At 40.8% G+C, this 13,191-nt stretch overlaps 1 long non-coding RNA gene across 1 annotated transcript in view; it reads left to right on the top strand.

Moving 5' to 3' along the window:
• Positions 1–13,191, top strand: part of LOC140641194 (uncharacterized) — a 241,590-nt gene continuing 228,399 nt past the window's right edge. Inside the window, exons 1-2 of the long non-coding RNA XR_012037728.1 lie at positions 1–149; positions 304–528. This is a non-coding gene — a long non-coding RNA (uncharacterized lncRNA). The remainder of the gene's footprint in view (positions 150–303; positions 529–13,191) is intronic.

Genomic DNA, 13,191 nt, shown 5'->3' with positions numbered 1-13,191 from the left:
TGTTCTTTGTGAAGCGATAATGTTTCCTCTGTCCTTTTCTCTCTCCTCTCTTCTCCCTCTGCAAAGCTCCTCCCACCCGTGGCCCCTGTCTCTGCCCACACTGGTTTCTAGTGATGAGCAAGGGCATGATTTGGGGCAGGCGAGTTGACGTAAGTAACAATGGTGGAGGGAAGGAGGAGAGGTCAAAACCCGGGCTGTCCTCTTCGTCTCCCGACTCATGGTGTCCCGCCTTTTTCTCCCACTTTCCAGTCCTCCTATGCCACCCCCCAGACTCTGTTCTTTATATTTTGTGCCCCGTCCTAGGTCCAGAAATGAAATGCTCGGGTATTCTTTGCGCGACAAGAGGTCGGGGCGTCCCCCCGAAACTCAGATGAGTCTTCACTAGATCCAAAGATCTATGCTGTAGGTCTTCAGCGGGAAGATCTTTCCCAAGCGCCCACACTGGGATGTGAATGAGTGATCGGAGCACAACCTATTTGTCTTGAGCTGCCTGTATTTTCTCCCTCTGAGTTACAAGTTGAAGAGCCAGTGAGTTCCGTTTTTGTTTTAATATTTCGCATACCATTTCTTCTTCATGTATGCACTATGGGAATATATTTACAAGTAAATTACCATAAGCGTAATATTCTAGAGCATACAATGAAGTAAAAGAATGTATTTTCAAAGAGCTTAAAGCCTTCTTCAGGGTTGTATGACACAATAAGAAGTAGGGCTGAATTTTCAGAGGACTCTGTTTATGTGATACTTAGTTCTTCTGGGTTTGCAGCACAAAGTTAAAACGGAAATTTTTAAATTGTTGATGTCAACGAAATATATATGTTACACACATAAGAGCAATAGAAAGCAAATAATTTGTAATAATTACGTGCTCAACCCCATGCTGAAATCTGTCCACTGTCCTCAACCGTACAAAGCTTTTTCTCATGACTTTGAAGTTCTCATTAACCCAAGAGTCATAGCAGGTAGAGAGCCAGGATTCTGTGGTCTTTTCCCACCTCACTTACTCCTCCCTAGCAGAGGAAGAATGACTCAATTTTATTGGTAAACTAGAAGGAGATAAGGGTCATGGCATCCCATTCTTTGTTTCCTCTTTAAAAGAAGACATAAGGATCCCTGGGTGGCGCAGCGGTTTAGCGCCTGCCTTTGGCCCAGGGCGCCATCCTGGAGACCCGGGATCGAATCCCATTTCGGGCTTCTGGTGCGTGGAGCCTGCTTCTCCCTCTGCCTGTGTCTCTGCCTCTCTCTCTCTCTCTCTCTCTCTCTCTCTCTCTCGGTGTGTGTGTGACTATCATAAATAAATAAAAATTAAAAAAAAATAAAATAAAAGAAGACATAAAGTGCCCGAGTTCACCTTCCAAGGGGCCTTTCCCAGTATAGCACTTCCTAGAACTGAGTGTGTAAGTTTAATTTTGGAATTTGCAGTTGGGAAGCCCATTGACTCACAAATATAAATCACTTTTCTCCAATGTCAGTTTCATAATAATGATAAATAATTTATTATCAGAGGCAGCCTGGGTGGCTCAGCGGTTTAGCGCCGCCTTCAGCCCAGGGCGTGATCCTGGAGACCCAGGATTGAGTCTCATGTCGGGCTCCCTGCGTGGAGCCTGCTTCTCCCTCTGCCTGTGCCTCTGCCTCTCTTTCTCTCTGTGTCTCATGAATAAATAAATAAAATCTTAAAAAAGAACTTACAAAAATTTATCATCAGTAAAATGTGGCTACTGTATTTGGATTCTGTTTATCTTACTCTTATCTTATTCCCAGTTTGAATCCGGTGGGGATGAGGGATGTCATTTGTCAGTTTCTACTTAATTTGAATGTTCAAGTTTAAGGTTTCCTCATGAATTAATTCCAGACCCAGATGACTGCATACTAGATGGATCTGCATTTATTCAACAACATTGTGTGTGTGTGTGTTTCTTCCAAATAGGAGCTCTTGGGAAGCAGGAATTAGGGAAGAACTGCTAATTTGAGTAGATCCTCTTTATTCAGCTGAACAATCATTTTTAAACTCCCGAGATTAGGTAATTGGTGCACCAGGCCCAGAGGACACAGATTAATAGGACACGCCCAAGGGCCTTTGGATCCTACAAAAGATAGTGGCACAGGGGAGTGGAGGAAAGGTCAACCAGGAGTCAGGGTAGGAGAGTGGTTATTCTTTTTCCTCTGTTTATAACACTTCCTGAATGAGGAGCACTTGGGTTAGGCTCTAGGGTCAACTGTCACCCTAGTGATAAGGATAATTGAAAGTAGTCTGATGTTTTTCCTCACATGTCAAGTTTTATATAGAGTAATCCTATCATTGTACAGAGATGAGAGATAAAGAGTACACGCTTTGGAGTTTGATTAGGACAAGTGACTTAGCTGTGTGTTTTTGTTTCCTTACATGAGAAACAGGGATGATAATAGTACCTGCCTCATAGAGTTATGGGGAAGGAGAAGTGAGCTAATGCACATGGAGGCTGAGCCCAGTGCCTGGTATAGAGGGCTTCTCAACCCAAGTGAGATCCTATGGTTACTAGCTATTATCAGGAATGTACATGTATGTTGAAAATTTAGCTAAATCACTCCATTGATATTGCTGCCTTGGCATCTGTTTCGTGTGGCCAGACAGTCTCCAAGATCCTTGAACTGTCCCTAGTCCATCCTGAGATGCATGTTCTAAATAACGGTCAGTAGAAAACAGCTCACAGGATCACAAGCAAATTTAAGCTCCTACAATTTTCCATCAGCTCTTGTGAATAACATTCTCCTCAGGTCTTTCCCCTTTTGTGTCCCTTAGATAAGACCCCCTTGAACTTACCAAAACTCTGCTCTTTTTGAACTGACCAATCTGGCCTTAGTCTGGGAACCCCAAAGCACTCTACCTCTGGTCTCTAATAAAGGCATGTGACCTAGGGCCTGTCACTGCCTTGACCTCCCCATGTAGCACCTGTAGGCATGCACTGTGTACTTCCTCCAGAATCTGTAATAATCTTCTCTATTTCAATCTCCCTGTGGTCTTTTTATTGAATCTAGGCTCACCATCCAATGTCCCGGGGCTCCACTTAACAAATGTTAAGTTAACAAAGTCACAACAATGTGGCATGGAACTGGGGAGGAGAAGTTGAACCAGGAAGACCAGATAAATGGGTGTTTTTTTTTTAAATTTTTATTTATTTATGATAGGCACACAGTGAGAGAGCGAGAGAGGCAGAGACACAGGCAGAGGGAGAAGCAGGCTCCATGCACCGGGAGCCCGACGTGGGATTCGATCCCAGGTCTCCAGGATCGTGCCCTGGGCCAAAGGCAGGCGGCCTGGGGTGTGATCCTGGAGTCCCGGGATCGGGTCCCACATTGGGCTCTCTGCGTGGAGCCTGCTTCTTCCTCTGCCTGTGTCTCTGCCTCTCTCTCCCTGTGTCTGTCATGAATAAATAAATAAAATCTTTAAAAAAATCATTCAAGGTAGATGTTGTTTTCTTGGTTTTATAGATGACAAACTTGGGGTTTAGGATCTTTCCAAAGATAATAAGATAGAAGTTGCCAGAATTTGAACTCAGGATTTCAATAAGACTTTCTTAAAGTTACATTGATTTAATGAGGTCCTTCCATTTAATATTAGCATGTTGCCTACTACTTTTAATTATGAATTTTAGAAATGCAGAAGATCATCAAGAGGAAAATAAAAATCATCCATAATATCATAACTCAGTAATAGACACTATTTAAGTTTTGGAGTATTTTCATCCAGTTTTAGTGCATATATATATATATATATATATATGTATATATATATATATATTTGTTTTTTCCCACAAAAGTGTTCTTTTAGAAATCTCCTTAAAAGTATGTTATGAAAGTTTTTTCATATTATTAAATAGCTTTCCAAAACCTGATTTTACATTCCTACACTTACTTAAGTGGATGAAGAAAGCCCTTATTGTTCAAATGTATATTTCCCATTTTCCAAATTTTAAACCTCTTTGCGTATAATTCTTGTGCATATCTCTGATCCCCCAGAATAGACTTCAGAAGAATAATTACAATGTTAGAGGTTTTTTTCACTTAAGTATTGGTGTATAACAAACCAACCTCAAACTTAGCCACATTAAATAACCACCATTTTATTATGCTCATGGATGCTATAGGTTGGGTATTCAGTCAGGACACAGCAGGGATGGTTGTTCTCTGCTCCATGATGTCTGGGATCTCAGCGGACAGACTCAAAGGCTGGGTATAGCTAGGACTGTTGAGTGCTGTTCCTACATGTGGCCTCTCCAGCCTGGTAATCTCAGTGTGGTGGTACTTTTATGACTTGGCACAGGGATCCAAGAGTATGTCAGCGGCACAAGGCAGGTGTATATGGGCTTTATGCCTAGCCTTGGAGGTCACATGGTGTAACTTTTGCTGTACTCTATTGGTTGAAGCAGTCATAATTCTGTCCCATTTTAAAGAGGAGAGAATATAGACCCTTACTCTCAGTGGAAGGGGTGTCAAAAAATTTATAGCCATGTTTTCAAACTACCAGAGAAGCTATAAACCACTTTAAGGATTTCAATGTATATCATCAGGATGGTCCCCAGAAATGTTATATAAATCAATATTTTTTCTAGTAATAGCTGAGAGTACTCTCTTACCCATACTGGATATTGTAATTTTAAGAGTTATTTGTCAAAAAAAAAAAAAAAAGAAAAAAGAGTTATTTGTCAATTTGATAGGCAAAAGATAGCATATCATGTCATTGTAAATTTCAAATATCTAAATTCTATTTACATTCTGTGTTTCTTTTCAGATGTGTGTCAAAATTTAATATGAATTTTTATTTTTTGCTGCTTTTTTGTTGTCCTTCATTAATTGGTGCATTTTGTCTATCTGTTAAGACTAAAGCCAGGTTATCTGACTCTGGGTCAAATTCCTTCACTACCATACTTAGCAATTGTAAGAAATGAATATTTTTAGGACTACGTGTAAGGCACTGTTTATTTGTAATCCTGACTCTGCTTCTTCCAAGCTATGTGGCTTGAACAATTTATTTAAACCTCCTGGACTTGGTTTCCTCTAATACTGGGATGGTAACATTCCTATCTTACTGGTAACTGTGGAGGATTCAAAAATGTCCATGCAAATGCTATGAAGAAGACTTATTATATGCTAAGTATCCAGTAAAGGTAAGTGGTTATTCTTAATATTATTACTGTCACCATAATGGTTGACAGTGAGACCTGGACACTTGTGACTATCCTAGTGATTATCTCATTCTTTCTCTTGGCCAGTTTGTGACTGTGTAACTGTAGTCATGTCAGAGCCATTTGACTTCTGAATTCAGAAGGCTCATGGTTCCCCTGAGAAGGATTTCATCTTTTGCTTGCTAAACTTGGTTCTCAAGTTTTTCAGAGTAGCTAAGTCACAAACAATGCAGGATGGGCTTTGGAGCAAGGGTTGGGAGGGGGCATTTTAATTAATTGTTGAGATGCTTGGAAATAATCACCAGCCTTGATTGCCATGCCAGTACAATTAGAAGGATGTGGGGAAAGAATTCATTTCTTTGTGAAACTCCTGAGACAAAACTAAATTTGATGGCATATCCTCTGCTTTTTTCATTTGTCTTTCCATCTGTCAGACTGATTGTAGAATAGAGCATCGTAGAGCAGTGCTGATAAAAGAAAAGTAAAACTCTTTAGAAGGGTAAGTACCAAAGGGCCCTCATTGCTTCAACTCAGGAGAGGCCTTGGAAACAAGCAGCCAGGGTCTGGGTCTGAGGTGGCCAGGGGCAGCGTTCAGCCGCACACCTGTCTCATTCCTCTGAGCACGCACCTTCCTCCCAGCCTCACACAGCCTCTTTGTGTTCTTTCTTTTCTGAGCCTCACGGGGGTGTTGGAGTGCCTTGCTTGGAGGTGTGGGGAATGGAGGGCTGCAGAGGCGGAGGCAATGTGAAGCGAGGCCTGGCGGCCTGTCTGTACCACCTCCGGGGGCACTGAACATTTGTTGTCTCCAAAGAGGGCTTCTCTGGCTTCAGCCCAGCTGTCCCTGTGTGATAACCACCATGGCTAATACTGTACTGATGAGCCACTTCGGGTCTCCGCCTCACCGCCTCTGATCACTGTGAAATATGAGTTGGGGGAGCTTTCTGTAACAAATGCCTGCTTGACTGAGTCCCTATTCAGGCATCCGGTGTCAGAACTTGATGCAGACAGCCGCTCCAGCCAGACAGTGACAGATTCAGCCTCCTGCTCAGACTGTCAGGGGAGTCTCCCCAACAGGCTTGGGCTTGTCACAGGAGTGCCTGGCTGAATCCTGCCAGGGCTGTGGGCCGCACCTGTGTTTCCAAATGTCAGTGGGCTTGAGAGCCAGCCACTTCCCATCGCCCTTGTTGTCAAGGTCAGCAGGCCTGATGGGGGAGGGGTGCTCCTGAACTGAGACGGACCTGCCTCTTTTGTCCTTTGCCCCTCCATCAGAAGACAGATCTTTCAATACCAGAGGGTCCAGGACATGTCAAGAAAGGATGTGAGAAGATCTTCAGTAAACATTAAGAAAAAAACAAAAACAAAAACAAAAACGTAAACAAACTTGCCTGGAGATTGGTCCAGGCAAGTTTACTTCTTTGAAATGTCATTTTCAGGTTTCCTTTAATACTATCTTGCTAGTCTGGACTGAATATGGTGAAGGAGAACAAAGCTAGTAGTGGATGATAAGGGAGAAAGAGTTCATTTCAGTGGCCACTTTTGGGATTCTTGCAGCGGTGGCCATATGGTGATCATAGTGATGATTTATAAATCAGAAGTTATAAACTGATGGCCCATGGACTGAATTTGGCACAAAGGATTTTTATTTGGCCAAGAATGCTTATTTGTTTTTGATAGAACTTAATGCTAATATTTAGAATCCAGAATATCTCACATACAAACATGGTTTCTGGCCTTTCTTGAAGCACACAACATTGGACTTGCATAGGTAAACAACATCATTGTCACTGCTCACTTTAGAAAGGGCACATAGTCTGTACTTTACCACAGTCCTCACTGCTCCCTGTTGTTAGATCCAAACTGCTTCTCTTATTTCTATTACATGGATGATTCCTGTAGATACTTGAGTTGGTAACATCCTAGAAAAAATGCTGAACTTTAAATTTTACTCAATCTTGAGTGAACTCTACTCAGTGTCTTTTTCCCCCCTTCCTGGGATGATATGTGATGGAATTGCTTGAATTTTCAAGATGTAAATGCAATTGATGTTAGAAAAGAAGAAAAATAGTGGTTTTATTGTTATGTGAGGACCATAGTTAACCATTGCCAGGCCTTACCTTTTGACTTTAGACAAGTGTTTCATAAATGATCCACTCTGTGACAAGTTTTGGTGTTTCTACTGACAGGAAAAGAGAAATATGTTAATTGAAACCTATTATATTATCTCATTTTTAATCCTTACCCAAATCCTTCCAAGTTAGCAATATGGCTTCTTCTCTGTGAATGATGAAATGGGGCTCAGAGTTAAGGACCTTTCTCGGTGTTTTAAAGCTGGAAATTAAGGGAACCAGAATTTATATTTATGTAAAAGTATTTCTCTTTTCTACAGCATACTGCTCTAAACAATAGTATTTTGTGTTCTCTCTATGAGCTAAAATTCAAGTATTGTTGAGATAAAGTGTGCTACCTTTCTGAAATAGGATGCATTCTGTTTCTGGAAGCATATGTTTTTTGTTTTGTTTTGTTTTTAGTGGGGGAAGGGGCAGGGGGCAAGGGAGAGAAAGAATCTTAAGTAGATGAGCACAGACCCCGACATGGGGCTGGATCTCACCACTCTGAGACCTTGAGATCGCGACCTGAGTCATAACCAAGAGTCGGACACATAACTGTCTGAGCCACCCAGATACCCCTAGGAGCACCTGTTTAAGAGTCTTTGATAATAATAGTAAAAAAAAAACCCTTGTTCGTTGTGATGATTTTTTTCCTTATTTTTTTTTAACCCACATGATGTGCAGATTAAAATGGTACTTTATTGATTTCCACAGTGGAAATAGTAACAACAAATTTATAGAGCACTTACTGTGTGTTTACATAGGTTACCTTACTTAACTATCTCAGCAACCATTCAAGGTAGATAGTTATTATCCCCATTTTATAGATGAGGAAGCAGAGTCATGGAGAATTCTGAGACACATTAATGAACTGCTTGATAAGCCATCAGACAGGTTGGGAACAGAATCATTAATAGTCTTCTGTGTTAGTTTTCTACCTGTCTGACCTTTGATGAATGTTAGCCAAGATACTAGACGTGTTGTAACTATTCCATTTCTGTGGTCTCTAGCTATGCCAATCAGCTATCCCCTGTTCTACAGGGGAATAGTGAAAAAATCCCCTGAGAACTTATTTGACCAAATAGAACCTTAGCAAGTGCTTCTACAAATAAATGGTGGTTTAGGAAGGTCATTAGTAGTTCTGATAGTTATAAATAAGTCGTTTTGCAGTGATGATTATGAGGTGGATCACTTATGGTTAAGTGGTATGATATGAGAATTGACCTACGTTCCAAAGATAATGAATTGTTGATTATGAGGAAAAAAACAAACCACTTTTAGATGACAGTAACCACTGTGCTAGGGTTGCTGTTTGAAGTGTCCATAGATGGCGGTAGTTGGAACATTTGAAGTATTTGAATTGAATGCATTTGAAGTAGAGGAAAGCGATGAAATCTCTGTGCCTGTCACGAAGGTGCTATACCGGGCCACATTGTCTAGCATTAAAGTGGAGAATTGACTTGGAATAGGTTTGAAGGACTAAATCTTAATGCCTGCCTTTGAAGAATTTCTTGTTACTGTTTACTCTTAATGCAGTTGGAGGCTGGCCTATGTCTTTTGGAATCCAGGGTCCATTGACTACTCTGATGCTGTCACAGAGAATATGTGAGAAAGTTAATATCACTCTGCTTTTTCTACCACTTGTCCCACATTCTGGGGCTAATTGGAATCTAAGAGGTATCCATAATGCCTGTGTGCATGGAGCTGTACCAATGGCTGCTGTGCATTTTTTTCTGTTGTGACCAAAGCCATCTTGTTTTGGGGCATGGAAAATTAGGTAGGAAAAAGCATGAACAACTCATGGATAAGGTATTATGAAACCTCTCAGTATAGATTTAAGTGGTAAGCCATCTGACATCCTCTCTTTCCCTTCCCTAGAGATGTAATGGATTAGCGTCATTAGAAAAGCTATGCTTGCCCAAGGTTTCCTCTCTGCTAGTTAAGTAACAAACCAGAGCTGAACCCAGTGCTTTTGGTGCTATTACTTGCCATATTTCCTTGTGGGCTGCTTTTCCTCTGACAGCATCCTACACCTCCCGGTTCCCAGGGTTTATCTTGGGCCTTTTCTTACCACTTTTCTTTATCTCCAGGAAGATTTTGTTAAAAAACAAACAAAACCCATATCTTTAGTTGCCACTTAAAAGCTGTTGACTCCTAAAGAAAACAGCTTCAGACCCTTTCTTTCCCTTGAGCAAGAGTCCTATATTATCTGCTGCTCATAAAACCCATCCCTGTGGATATTCCGCAGGCTTGTCAAAAACAACAGGCTTTAAGCTAAGCTCATTAACCTTCTTCACTATCTCACCTGCTCTGTTTTGTGCATGTCTTACTTTTGTGAAGTGTGTTTCAAACTTCATCATGCATAAATTTTGACTCATTAAAATGTCTACGATGGGGTGAGATACGTTGTTTTGCAAACACCTCTAGTGATTCTGGTGTTGTGGTCCACATATAACACTGAGAAAAGCAGCTGTGTGTCTGTGCCTCTCTCCATTTGGTCACATAAGGTAGAAATCTTGGAATCATTGTAGACTTATTTTTTTCTGCTTAACCAATGTCTCAGGGGCTACTGTGTCCTACTGATTCTACTTCCTCAGTGTGTTTCAAATCAGTCTCTTCCCTGTCCCTACTGCTGCTTCCTTCCTTCCATCTTAGATCATCCCAAGCATCTCCTTTTTTCTTCTTTTTTTTTAAAAGATTATTTATTTATTTATTTATTTATTATTTATTTATTTATTTATTTATTTATTAGAGACACACACAGAGGGGGGAGGGGAGAGAGAGAGAGAGAAAGAAAGAAACAGACAGAGAGAGAAGCAGGCTCCATGCAGGGAGCCCGACATGGGACCTGATCCCAGGTCTCCAGGATCACGCCCTGGGCCGAAGGCAGCGCTAAACCGCTGAGCCCTGGGGCTGCCCTCCTTTTTTCTTCTTGACTTACTCTTGTCCCCTTTCATCTACTTTCTACTATGCAAGTAGAAGATTTTTCCAAAATACAAATATTATCTTGCTATTTCTCATCTCAGAAGTTTTCAATGACTCTCTATTCTAAAGGATAGAGGCTAACCTCCTTAGTGTGGCATATTAATTCTTGTGTGATCAGGTCCTGACATATACCTCTAGTTTCACCTCTTTTTCAATCCCTTATTTCAACCCATATTCCAAATATATTAAGCCATTTGTAAGCCTTAGCATTTTTTTTTTTTTTTTTTACTCTCTGTATTCCCTGTGTTATTATGCAGGTTAATCTTTTTGCTTCTAATACCCTTCCTTTTCTTTGGCTGGCTAAATTTTACTCTGTCATCTGGTAAATCAAGTCAAGCATTTCCAATTTAAAGAAAGACTTCCATAATCTTTGCTGACTGACTTAAGGATTTCTCTGGTTAAATTTCTTTAGATCTCTATGTCTTTAGACATCAGAGTATTTATTACAGGGTGTTATATTTGTTGGTTTACTTCTTTAAAACTAGAATGTGAGTTTCTTGAGAACCTTGACTATGTTTTTAATTTCTCTGTGTCTCATACTATGTCTGGCATTTACTGGGCAGGCAAAAGATTCCTGAGAATGAATGAATGGCCAAATATTTTTAAATAACTTGGTAAAACGTTAGTCACATAAAGATTCAGAATGAAGAGAAATGTCCTTTGGTCATAAGCCTAGCAATATAGGTAACTCTTGCTTTAGTAATGGAAGGGTCCCATCAGTTTCATTTTGTTTCTCCTAATGAAGGGGAGGTATATGTGAAGATCAGCTTATAACCTAGTCACCCTTCCCAAATTTGTTTTTTACCAAGTCCTAGTTCTTAGAGTATGCAAAGGAAGGTGGTGTTCCATTGCTAAAATGCAGAACCTCTGAGACAATTTTAGGATGTGGATTTAAAGCCTAATTTGTACCAAATCAAATGGAATTTCAGGAAGGTTGCTTTCAGTCCAATAAAAGCAGTTGGATTTTCCTGGGTAAGGGAGTGGAATCCAAATAGTGAAATAATCTCTTGTCACCCAAACTCACACAGAAACCAGGCTGTTGTTCGGGGCTAAATGGCAACTTGCTTATCAAAACATCGCTTTTATCCAAATATTGTGAGGGTCTCTCTGGCTCTCCTGTTTCTTCTTAAGAATAATCATTAAGTCAATGTTCAGTAGTATTTATTGAGCAACTATAAAGACCCTGGGATTGTGTCACAAGCTTAGTGTACAACGGTGAACAAGACACTGTCCTGACACAGAATAGGCCAGCAGGTAAGCAAGCAACCTAGACTTTAGAAATCCCTAACTGGCAATTTCTCAAAATCCTCCTCCACATCAAACAAACAAGAGCAGAGTTGGGAGTCAGGATGAAAGAAAATTTTGCTTTCTGTTGTGTGAGAAAAATTCCTTTAAGGAAAGGTGACATCTGCAATGTTTTAAGTGAGGATGTTCCAGTGGTCTGGGGCTCCTCATTTTTTTTTTTTTTTTGAAAAAGTATTTCAGAGTGTGGGTATGTTTGCTGGATACAATAAATGTGACCCTAGAAAAAACACATTCCTAGAAACAGAAAGCCTGTATGGCTTTTGTCCAACCAAGGCCTTAGGATGGAAGGAGCTTTGTATGGAAGGAGCTGCCTCACTACACAGTGAGAATGTGAAGAGACTAGAGAGAGGACACAGGTGTCTTAGTGAGAGCAGCCCTAGGGGAACTATGTGATCAAGTGACATGGTAAGTGGGATTTGGTAGGGGTATCTCTGGTTACCTAGGGATTGCACCTTGTGTAATTGAATCCTATTTTAGATTTTAAGAGTATGCCATTCTTCTAGTTTAAAGCCATTTTACAAAAGAAGTGAGTTGAGGCTAGTCTATGAAAGAACATGGAACAGTTGATTTAAGTGAAGGAGAAGAATATGAAACTATCCATTATGTTTCTTAGTCTCACATCAAACTTATTTGTTTATTTATGATTTTTTTCCCCCAGAGAGCAATGATTTTGTTGTTTTCTCCATAAAATACATTTATGTCACTGATGAGTTGGCTACAGATTCTTTCTCTAAATAGAGTGTTCCTTGAATATGATATTACCCATTCACACATCTGGTGTTTTCAGGATATTTCTGGAGGCAAAGTTGCTCTGTTACTTCCTACGCTGAGGAACAGGGCACAGCGAAGCATTTCCAGCATTGCTCCCTCCGAGGGAAGCTGTCTTTTGTGTGACCGTGGGTGATTAGATGATGGAAGGCAAAGAACTTTTGCTTGCCTGGAACTGGGCCCTGAGGAACTGTGCCACTGGCCCTCACCATGGAGCCAGGAGTGCCTCTGTCAGGGAGTGGAAATCAGCTTTTTTTAGAACTCAGGAAAAGCCTCACAGAGATACTTTTGAACAGTGCAACTTAGTTTTTTAGAAAGTGATGTTAAATTTTAGCTCTCATTCTTGTCAATGCCAGAGGCCAGGAGCTGGGATCCTGGGTAACTTTATTAAGGGCAGTCACTCAGGACTTCCCATTGAACCCAAAGGGTGGTGGAACATCACTCATTGCTGGGGGGACCCCTCAGCCCGCCAGTGCTGAACAACCGGGGGCCTCTGACTGTGTGCCCTCTGTCCAGCGTGGCAATGACTTCCCTCTGCTCGCATGTCACTGCAGCATGGGAAGGAGCTGGGAGTTGGGTTCAGCCTGCAGATGGAATATTTATAAAATATCCAATCCACTCCATTTGACCAAATCCAGCAATTTGGATTATAATATACCATTAAAATAAATCTGCACAGGAAACAAATGGGGTATTATGAATTGATCTCAGTTATTGTTCTACAGATAATAGTATTATAATATCAACTTGTCATACCTTATGCAATAGATCAGCAATAGAACTTAGAGGAGAGAGCCCAAGACTCCTCTCATTGCTCTTTTTTATGCAACGAGAAGGGGTGTTGAGGGTACTGTGATGGCGTA

The sequence above is a fragment of the Canis lupus genome, chromosome 10 (genome assembly GCF_048164855.1).
Source record: "Canis lupus baileyi chromosome 10, mCanLup2.hap1, whole genome shotgun sequence".
In the NCBI taxonomy this organism is placed as follows: domain Eukaryota; kingdom Metazoa; phylum Chordata; class Mammalia; order Carnivora; family Canidae; genus Canis; species Canis lupus.
The sequence above is the reverse complement of the archived record's forward strand: the minus strand, read 5'-3'. Positions and strand labels throughout refer to the sequence as shown.